Raw genomic sequence first — 11,077 nt, 5'->3', positions numbered from 1 at the left:
TTGAACAAGCCAGGCTCATTTTGGAACAAAGTGCTGTGGACTGATGAGACAAAGCTAGAGCTATTTGGTCACAACAAGAGGCGTTACGCATGGAGGCAAAAGAACACAGCATTCCTAGAAAAACACTTGCTGCCCACAGTAACATTTGGTGGGGGGTCCATCATGCTGTGGGGCTGTGTGGCTAGTGCAGGTACTGGGAATCTAGTTAAAGTTGAGGGTCGCATGGATTCAACTCAGTACCAGCAAATTCTTGACAATAATGTTCTAGAATCTGTAACAAATCTGAAGTTAGGGCGGAGTTGTGTGTTCCAGCAGGACAACGACCCCAAACATCGCTCCAAATCCACTAAGGCATTTATGCAGTGGAACAACTACAATATTCTGGAATGGCCATCCCAGTCGCCAGACTTGAATATAATTGAAAATCTATGGGGTGACTTGAAGCGGGCTGTCCACGCTAGGCACCCATCAAACCTTACTGAACTGGAGATGTATTGTAAGGAAGAATGGTCCAAAATACCTTCATCCAGAATTCAGACACTCATCAGAGGCTATAAGAAGCGTCTAGAGGCTGTTATTTTTGCAAAAGGAGGCTCTACTAAATATTAATGTGATTTTTCTGTTGGGGTGCCCACATTTATGCACCTGTCTAATTCTCTTATGATGCATATGGCATATTTTCTGTTTATCAAATAAACCTTATTTCACTGCTAAAATATCACTGTGTCCATGAAGTATTATATATATGACAAAGAAGTTCCTGATCCAAATGCCCAACAATTTATAGATGAAAGTAATGGAGATTATCAGGGGTGCCCAAACTTCTGCATACGACTGTATGTAGGTGTTGTCTGTTTGGGTGAAAGTTGATGTGTATATTGCTGATCTTTTCAAGTTAAAATAATCATTCAGCTAAATGGTCAATTTTCAGTCCTATATTATTCATATTTATATATATATTCTCAATAAAAAAATTTAAAAAAGGAACAATGTTATTTTCATAATGAACTTCATTTCCTTGTGTCTTAATGTCCTTAAATGAGTCTCAGCTTTACAAGTGCCACATCTCACAGCTTTACATCATGTAATAATTGTAAAGGTCAAAATGGCAGACATGAGACCGTAAACAGGAGCAGCGAGTTTAATCATCGCCTCTGACACTCACTTCACCAAACTGGTATTTACTTCTGCGTTTCACTGTATTGCAAAGCGTTCGTCTTCACCGGGGTTCCCATCGCACACTTTGGTTCCTTCTGAGTGAATCTACGCTTCCCTAATCCTTTGCATCTTTACATTCACATCATTTCTCTAGTATGGATGTGAGCACATCATATCAAGGGACGTTTATTTTTATAGCATATTTCAACAACAAGGCAATTCAAAGTGCTTCACATTGAATAATTAAAAACATAATGCAAAAGAAAACTAGATTTTTTTGAACATTAAGAACATTCATTAAAACATTAAAAACAAAAGTCAACAATCAAGAAATAGATTCAAAGTTGCAGTCCAGTTAGAGAAATAAAAAGCAGTAGTGAGATGCAGAAATGTATTGAAATCCTTGAATTTGGTTTAATAAAAGGCAACAGCAAACATCAATAGAACATAACAAGAATATTCAAGCTGTTGTCATTAATATTGTCATAATACAAATGATTCAAATGACGACTGAGGGGAGAGTGAGAGGAGCATATAATTATCCTTTGTATAATTATTGTGCAATGCATGTTTAATAATTCAACTGCACAACTTTCCAGCTGCAAACAGCTGACACACCCTGGTGAGCTAAAACAGAGTGAACATTGGACTTGCATTTATCAGATGAACAGAAACATGTTGCAAGATATATGATAATTATATATATAAGTTGTATTTTATTCATGGAGAACAAACGTCTGTACACCGGTTAGACCAGACTGACAGTTGAAAGAGAAAAAGATCCCTCTCAGCAACAGTTGAATAACAATAGAAGGAATCACTGGTCATTGGTCAAATTGATTGGAAGTTTTGCATCAAAAAGAGCAGATAAAAAAAAAAAAAAAAAATCCTGTTTCTGTGTGAAGTGCACAAAATGCCTGTAAAAAATGTAATATTAGCTGTTCTTAAAATGTCACAACAGAAATATAATAGTTAGTATTGGGTTAGCAGTATTGGAATTGGATCAATGAATATCAGATGGACATGGGAGGGCGGGGGGGGGGGGGGGTATTATCCCTGGGCATGTAACACTGTTGAGACTTTGACAAAACACAAGTTTTATCCCGGTCATTCTTCTTTTTGGGGCCAAAACTATTACAGATGTAAATAATAAATGTAGTGTCTGATTTATACTCCTTATATCTCTAAAATAGTCATCATTGAAGGAAAGCAGAAACATCAGCATACCAGGTGACCAGTGGCGGCTCCTGAAAAAATTCTCAGGGGGGGCAATTTTTTTGATAATGATTAACCCTCCCAAAACCACAGACCTTCAGACAGCTGTCTATGTGTAGCTTTCTCACAATGCCATCAAGTCATGTGACTCCAGTCAGTGTGACGGCTGTGACTGAACTCTGTCTGTGAGCTTGTAGTTAGTTCATAAGCAGACAGATAGTCTGAGGCCGTCTGTGAGCTGTCTGTCATTAATCCAGCTCCTGGTCTTTGATTTGGTGATTTTTTTCAACAAGATTTAAATAATTATAATAATAATAAATATGAGATCCCCATTTGTGATTCCTGCATCTGTGCTTTTTCAAATAATAGAAGAAATACAATTGCAATCACTTTCAAGTAAACCAGATTGCTCCACCAGACAAGAAAAAGCTAAATGTTGAGCTTTTGTTTTGAAGGGCAACAGCAGAAAAGCCAAACTCACGGAGGTAAGACCTGGCAAGTCGCCAAGAATCTCGGCTGTCGCGCATGCGCAGGCACAACTTGTAAATACCGTAACGTAAACATTTACATTAAGGTACAGGCATTTCAACATTTATTTATTCATGACTTAGTTTTATGTCGGTGTACTTTGACCGTGTGTAATATGTGGAGTTGTCAATAAAGGTCTTTCTGCATTTCCCCTGCGCCTCACCTGCAGTGGCGTGTCCAGACCTTTTTGACTGGGGTGGCCCAAGTGGGGAACTGACTTATGTAGGGGTGGCATGAAGTACGAGTGCACATCGGGGCGGGGGGCACGGAATAGCATTAATTTACCATTTTTGTCTCTACTATCCATATCTACTTTAATTACTTTATAGTGTCTTACATTCCTGTGTTTAAAGTTTAATTTAAAAGATAAACAGACCTACCAATCTCAACAGAGTGACACCATACAAATGTAATATAAAACTTCCATACTTTATTCTTTAACAACTTGTACAGTACTGTATATACAAAAGAAAATGCACATTCTCAGAGTAAGTGCCAACAAACTTAAAATAAAGTAATAATGCCAACAATATTGAAAACGGTCACAGTATAAAGTAAAGTGCCAATAAAATAAATACAATTAAAACTGTCACAGTATAAAGTAAAGTGCCAACAAAAAAAACAGCCCAGATACATTTAAAACAGTTGAATTCTCCTGTTCTTGTGTTGGCTTGCAAACAGTTTTATAAAGTCATCCATGTTCAATGCCTTAGCTCTTCTTGACTCAATGCTTAGCACACCTAAATGGCTTAGCCTGCTATCTACCATTGTTGTCCTCAAATGGTTTTTAATTAGCTTTAGAGCAGAAAAGCTCCGCTCACAGGCAGCACTGCTGACTGGAAGGGCTACAGCTATTTTGCACAGCCTGAAGAGCTCATGAAACACCTCTTGGTACGGTTCTAAAACACAGTCAAGTCTAGAATGCTTACAACTCTCTTGCCCCACTCTCAGCCTTCCTTTTCAAAATTCTCCTAGCCTGGTGAAGCTCATGAGTAAGATCTTCTTGATCACAACCATACATTTCACCCAAGCCAAATACTTGGTTGTCTTGAAGGAATGTACTGCTTTTAGGGTTTAGGGCCTGTAAACCCTTCATTATAAAACAGTTAGGTTTTGAGAACCTTCTTTCCAATTCACCAATCATGGAGTCAAGGATGGGGTAGAGTAGTCTCTGTCTGAATGTATCTTTGTCATCATTACCCTTCCGCAGGCCTATAGTACATGTCACATAAGACCCACCAAGTTTGGAGCTAACTTTTTGTGATCTCTTCTTCTCACTATTCTCAACAGCTATATTACACTGTTTGGCTGTCTCTACTATGTCATGCCACAGTTGATCACAAAATGTCTCAGTCCTGTACTCCTGAAGTGTATCGTGAAGTGACTCCACCATGTCTACTGCCATAGCTAAATCAACTGAGGGTGACTGTAGCAGGTCAGAAAGCAGCTTTGTGTTTCGAACAGTTTTCGGAAGGTTGCAAGGAGGATATGAATGTGAGGTCAATCTGTGCAAGCAAACCTCGAGCATCAGTGGATCTGTCTCTATGATTTTCTTCGCTTATATTTTGAAGGACACACAACACAGCTGGTAACCTATCCATGAAGTTCCTGCAAGCCAATGCTCTACATGCCCATCTTGTGTCACTAAGTTGTTGTAACTCCTAGGCTGGCCCCATACATCTCCTTTTGAACATCCAGCCATTTCTGGTGCACATAAGATCCTGACATGTACACATAGAGCTTCTCAAGCAGTGAGAAGAAGCAATCAGCCTCTGGAACTGACTTCACAGTGTCAACTAAGACCAGGTTCAGACAGTGCGCATTACAGTGGACATAAAACGCATGTTTAGCCTCTGTCTTAATTCTGGCTGCCACACCTGTGTGTTTGCCACTCATCACTGAGGCCCCATCATAACCTTGTCCAACAAGATTTTCTTTGTACTGAAGGCCATATCTTTCTAAACACTGGATGATCATTTCGCTGAGCCCCTTAGCATCTAGATGTTTTCCGACTATATCTGGATTAAAACACAGATTAGCACTTCAGTGGCACTTAGATAGCACTTACTTATGGTACTTTTGTAGTTCGACTATGTTGAGGAAATGTTACTTCCTGTATTCTTGTTGTTCTTAGTTTGTACTCTAGGTTGAAATGCACTTATTGTAAGTCGCTTTGGATAAAAGCGTCTGCTAAATGACATGTAATGTAATGTAATGTAATGTTGGGCATGTTGGAAATCAAGAAAGCTTTCATGCACAGCCCCGTTGTAGTAATACCTAACTACTAATGACAGCTGCTCCTTCTTTTTCAGATCTTTGGTTTCATCAGCAATGACAGAGAATACCACACTCTCCTTCACTTCCTTCACAATCTCATCACGCACCATACTTGCTAAGCACTGCAGAATTTCATTCTGTATGGTATTGCTTGTGTATTTTGCATTGCGTTGTCCCTTCATTTTTTGGGCTACCATAGGATTGTGTTTAGCGATCATTTCTAGAATTCCTAAGAAATTCCCTTTGTTGTCATATTCTTCCGATTCACGGTGACCTCTTTGTGCTATATTCTGTGTTGCTGTCAAAAGCAGTACATCTGCAACTGTTTTAATGTAACTGCGATTCTCTTCAACTTTCTTTTTGTACTCTTTGTTAATCATATCTAAGATAGAAGAATCTGTAAGCAATAGCCTCTTGTGCTCATTCCAAGCAAACATGGCATTAATGTGAGACTCAGATTTCTCATGCAACTTAAAGCCAGCATCTTTGTACGTTGCTTTTTCCAGTGTGAAAAGCAAGATACTGAGGAGAAAACAGATAATAACGCAACAGGCAGGGAGAAGTGTCTGCATGCGTAACAGTAGGCTGAATCTTTGCTTTGTGAGTATTCAAGCCAGGAATTGTGGTTAAACCACACTGGATTGAACGCCTCCTCTTCTCACCTTGGAGGGTTCTTGGAAAAACCTTTAAACGAGGCTGAGAGGGACCTGCTGCTCTTGACTGTGAAATATCTGAAAGTGACAAAAGCATGAGAATTGGATCAGTGTCATGTACTTGTTGGGACAGAAGTGCTCATTGGGGCATTAGTACAGATGAAAGAATTGAATTAAGTACAATATATTTCATATGAAATATTAAGGCATACCATGAGGTCCAGGTGGGGCCACAAGGGTTGCTGCATCACCATCCCCACGTGTCACTGCATGGCCTGCAGGTACTGCTGGATGGTTCTCAGTGTCAGTGTCATTGTCAGAGAGTGGCTGACTTGACACACCTGAAGTAATATAGCTATTTTAACAGTTGTATCAATTTATTTGTATGTCAAATTAGTCATATTTAGCTTTTTCACACCTGTATTGTTAAAAATAGGGCTTTGCCCTGAATCTCAGTATAAGCCACTATAAGTATAGCAAAAGTGAAACATCTCAAGTCATAGCAGATAGTTTTATAAAGATGCATACATTACATACCCTGATGTGCAAGTGAAGATGAAGGGCCTTCATCACCAGTATCCTTGTCTGAGTCTACAAACACACATACGTTGTCATCAGAATGATAATAAAATCAGCCTTTTGTAAGTAGGCTAAGTGGTATGTTACGCAACCCAGATGACTAAAATGAAATAATGACTATTGCACTTCTACACTAATTGAGAAGTTAGTGTCAACTTTAGTTTCAATGTCTGGCAATTAACCACAATGTCATTGATATTATCAAGGCAATCAAATAAGTGCTTACTAAAGAGAAATCTGGAACTATCAGGATTTTACATACCCATGTGTACAGCTGAAGCTGGAGGCTCCTGCTGTACATCCCTAGCAGAGTCAAGCTGGCTCTCATCCTCAGACTGACTAGCACTGCTGGCTTCTGCTGCTCTGTCCTGCTCTGTTGTTTTGGATTTCTTTCTTTTGAAGAATCCTGAATGTTCTGATTTCTTTTCATACTGTAATAGTCGCATGTCATGATGCATGTCACTATATCTTGCACAATACATTTAGCCTAATTATGAATGCATGAATGAATGTGACATGCAAAACTTACTCAGGTCTAATGTTACAAAGTTAGAAGAGATACAAGACAGATTTACATACTGTAACGTTAAGTTAGCTAGCGTTAGCATCAGCGTTAGCATTAGCGTTAGCATTAGCGTTAGCGTTAGCATCGTTGACAATAACCAAACAATGATGACGACAGGTTTGCTAGTAAGCTGAGTCAGGAAATAATAAAATAAGATGGGAAAACGTTTTAGCTTTTAAACCATTCACACATGTGTATCAATAAGTCTACTCACATCTTTCAGGAGCTAAGAATCCCTGGACAGGTTTGCTAGGCAGCAAGCTGAGTCAGTCGACACTGTCGACAGTCGCGATGATGACAGACCTGCACCACATATCGTGAAAATCAAAAAACGTTTTAGCTTATTACAGTTCAAACTTTTTAAACCACTGACTCATTATGTGTAACTGTTATCAATAATTCTAGCTACTCACATCTTTCAGGAGCGAGTAGCCGCAATCTCTTGATGTCTTCTTGATGTCTTCTTGTCGGTTGAAAATGAAAGTTCGGTAGTCACACAATTCAAACGTTCCCGCCTCCGTGGGCAGATAGCCAATCATAGTTTAGCATATGGGGTGGCACCTGGGGTGGCCAATCAGATTCCAGGGGTAGCACGTGCCACCCCTGGCCACCCCCTAGACACGCCCCTGCTCACCTGTAGTCCTACGTTCCTCTTTCAGGAGCACAGCTGACAACACGGCTGTCAGAGAACCCGTTTACAGGCGTTCTTTAACATCAGGCGGAGATCTTTTCTGACGTCGATCTTCCAGTCAGGAAGAAAACATTTCAGAAGACACCTCAGAAAATGTTCGAGAATGAGGAACAATGTGTTTCTGATTTTATTTTCATTTTATTTTGAGAGCGACAGGAACGTCTCCGAGGTCGACCGATCGACGTGTTGGCGACCACTGGTCTAGGAGGTCCTACTTCTATTGTTGCCGATGTGTCTTCAATGTTACGCCGACCGAAAGGAGTCTCTTTCAAAGAAAGAATTGAATCGCTGCTGTTGCCCTGAGCACTGGCCGACTGAATACGCCTCTGTCGAAGCTGTATGACGCACTGAGACGCTTTACGTCGATTAATTATGACAAGACCTGAGGGCGACTCCTCCCGGAAGCCATAGAGAATGCATTGAGAGCTCTGTTTTGTGAAAAAATGGGTTTAACATTGGAGTCAATGGGAGAGGTCTGGGGCGATTTTCATTTCGCCCAAAGTCGCCCCAGAAGGGGCGGGGCCATTTGAAGCACGACTTTAGGCTGACTGAATGACTGTTACCTGATTGGACAATGACACACAGAGGCAGAGCAGACGTCTAGTGGTAGAATGCGACTTTTTTCTTTTCTTTTTTCTTTTCCCCCTGAGGCAGTGCGTCGCCCCAATCGCCCTTATGGACAAGCCGCCCCTGCAGGTGACCCCGAACCTGTGAAGTAGATAAACATCCTGCAATGCACCGAGGATGACGGCCTGCACTGGGAGCTGGTTTCCCAGTGATGAACACTGAGTGAGATCCTCGTTGGAAGTCAACCGCGGGATTTTGTATTCATGCTCCTGATGTCGCAACCAGATGAGTCTGCAGCTTCAGTCGGGTCTCTGTTTCCGAGCCCTCGGCTCAAAGGGAAGCTGAAAGAAAACCTTTCATTCCACTTCTACAATAACTTGATGAAGTTTATTGTTCTGCTTTTATTGGATAAGAGCAGTGGTCCCCAAACTACGGCCCGCGGGCCGGATCCGGCCCGCCTCCCCATGTGGACCGGCCCCCTGAACAATACCAGAGACGCGTTCCGATTTATTATTTTTTTCACCTGGCCCGCTGCCGTTGAGATTGCAGTGAGACGCGGAGAAAATGTGAAGTGGTTCTCTTCTTTGCAATAGAACATCTTTGATGGACGTGTCGCGTCTCGGCCAATCAGCGTTCAGATGTCCACAGCGTTTGGGAAGTTAGGTTAGCTTGGATGTTAGTCCGCTACATCTGCTGCCGTCACGCTGCACGGTGTAGCAATACTAACAAAGTACCCGTACGTTAAAAACGATGTGATTTAGCATATTTTTAGTATCGATACTTCATTAAAAGAGCGATCAGAGCGCACGCGCTGCTTCGCTCCGTTAAATGCTGTCTGCACGTGCATGCACTCACAGCGAGTGGCGCGCGCATCCAGGATTTTTCCTGGGTCAAAATGAGTCTTCGGTGCACCGTCTACTCGTGCAAGTCGGGCTGTTGAGTGAGTGATCAGCAGCTGGCCGCTCGGTCCATTCGCGCACCTCACAGTTGCGTATTGATCAGACAAGAAGACACGCTTATCTACTCCAGTGTTATCCCTACTATTATAACAGGGTGAAATCTCCACCCCCCACTCTGTAATTCCCCCCCCCCCATATTTTTAGTACAGGCACGGTTCTTGTTAAGGCCAGAAGTGGCGGTAAAAAGAAAAATATCCCGGGAGGCAAAATAGAAGAATGGTCTTCCTCAGTGCCTCCAAAGACACTGCAGATTAAATATTGCCTGATGGTGATACTGTGCATTGCTCCACCATTCACGCGCACATTGAACCAGAGGGCATCTGTATGGGAGGTGATGCAGAAGAGCACTGCTGCACACACGCGACAAACTAAACGAGGTCTGCAAAACACATTTGAACAAGCCAGGCTCATTTTGAACAAAGTGCTGACGGACTGATGAGGACAAGCTAGAGTTGGTCACAACAGGGCGTTAAGCATGGAGCAGGTTTTAACATTCTGAAAACTTGCTGCCCTGATAACATTTGGAGACCCATCATGCTGTGGAGACTCAATGAATGCAGGTACTGAAGATCTAGTTAAAGGATTGAGGGTATGGTTCAACTCGGTACCAACAAGTGCTTGACAATAATGTTCTGAAATCTGTAACAAATCTGAGAAGTTGAGGCGGAGTTGTGTGTTCCAACAGGACAACGACCCCAAACATCGCTCAAATCCGCAGGCATTTTATGCGGTGGAACAACACAACCAATGGAATGGCCAGTCGCCGAACTTGAATATAGTGTCTATGGAATTTGTTGACGGGCTGTCACGCTGAGCACCCATCAAGCATATGAACTGGAGATGTATTGTGAGGAAGAATGGTCCCAAAACACCTTCATCCAGAATTCAGACACTCATCGAAGGCTATAGGCGATCTAGGAGGCTGTTATTTTTGCAAAAGGAGGCTCTACTAATATTAATAGTTTTCTGTTGGGGTGCTTACATTTATGCACCTGTCTAATTCTCTTATGATGCATATGTATTTTCTGTTTATCAAATAACCTTGACTACTGCTAAATATCACTGATCATGAAGTATTATATATATGACAAAAGTTCCTAATCAAACCCCAACAATTTATGAATGATATGAAAGTAATGGAGATTATCAGGGTGCTTAAACTGCATGCGACTGTTATGTGGAGTGTTGATGTTTAGTTGAAAGTTGATATATTGCTGATCTTTCAAGTTAAATAATCATTCGGCTAAATGATTCGATTTTCGGTCTATATTATTCATATTTATATATATATTCTCCAATAAAAAAATTTAAAAGACAATATTTTTCATAATGAACATTTCCTTGTGTCTTAATAATCGCCGTAGTGCAACTTTACAAGTGCCACATCTGCAACACATCATGTAATAATTGTGGGTCAAAATGAGACCGTGAACATGAGAGTTTAATCATCATCGACACTCACTTCACCAAACTGGTATTTGCTATAGTTTCTACTGTGTTACCAAGCGTTAGGTCTTCACCGGGTTCCCGTACTTTACTTTGGTTCCTTCTGATCTAAGCTTCCTAATCCTTTGTCTTTACATTCACATCATTTCTCTAGTATGGATGTTGAGCACATCATATCAAAAAGGGACGTTTATTTTTATAACATATTTTGAGCAATTCAAAAGTGCTTCACATTGAATAATTAAACATAATGCAAAAGAAACTGGGTGAGACATTAAGAGCATTCATTAAAACGGTAAAAAACAAAAAGTCAACAATGAAAATAGATTCAAAGTTGCGGTCCAGTTGAGAGAAATAAAAAAAGCAGTGGTGAAGATGCAATGTGGTAATCAATTTGGTTTAATAAAGGCAACAGCAAACATCAGAATATAGAACATAA

General features: G+C 40.9%; 1 long non-coding RNA gene across 1 annotated transcript; it reads right to left on the bottom strand.

The window, feature by feature from the left end:
• Positions 1 to 5,833: 5,833 nt before the first annotated feature.
• LOC130200525 (uncharacterized) lies at positions 5,834 to 7,755 on the bottom strand. The gene is made up of 3 exons (XR_008833030.1): positions 7,190 to 7,755; positions 6,369 to 6,422; positions 5,834 to 6,172 (listed from the first exon to the last, which is right to left on the bottom strand). It is a non-coding gene; the product is annotated as an uncharacterized LOC130200525 (long non-coding RNA).
• Positions 7,756 to 11,077: the final 3,322 nt, after the last annotated feature.

The sequence above is a fragment of the Pseudoliparis swirei genome, chromosome 10 (assembly GCF_029220125.1).
Source record: "Pseudoliparis swirei isolate HS2019 ecotype Mariana Trench chromosome 10, NWPU_hadal_v1, whole genome shotgun sequence".
In the NCBI taxonomy this organism is placed as follows: domain Eukaryota; kingdom Metazoa; phylum Chordata; class Actinopteri; order Perciformes; family Liparidae; genus Pseudoliparis; species Pseudoliparis swirei.
This window is presented reverse-complemented; position numbering and strand designations above follow the sequence as displayed.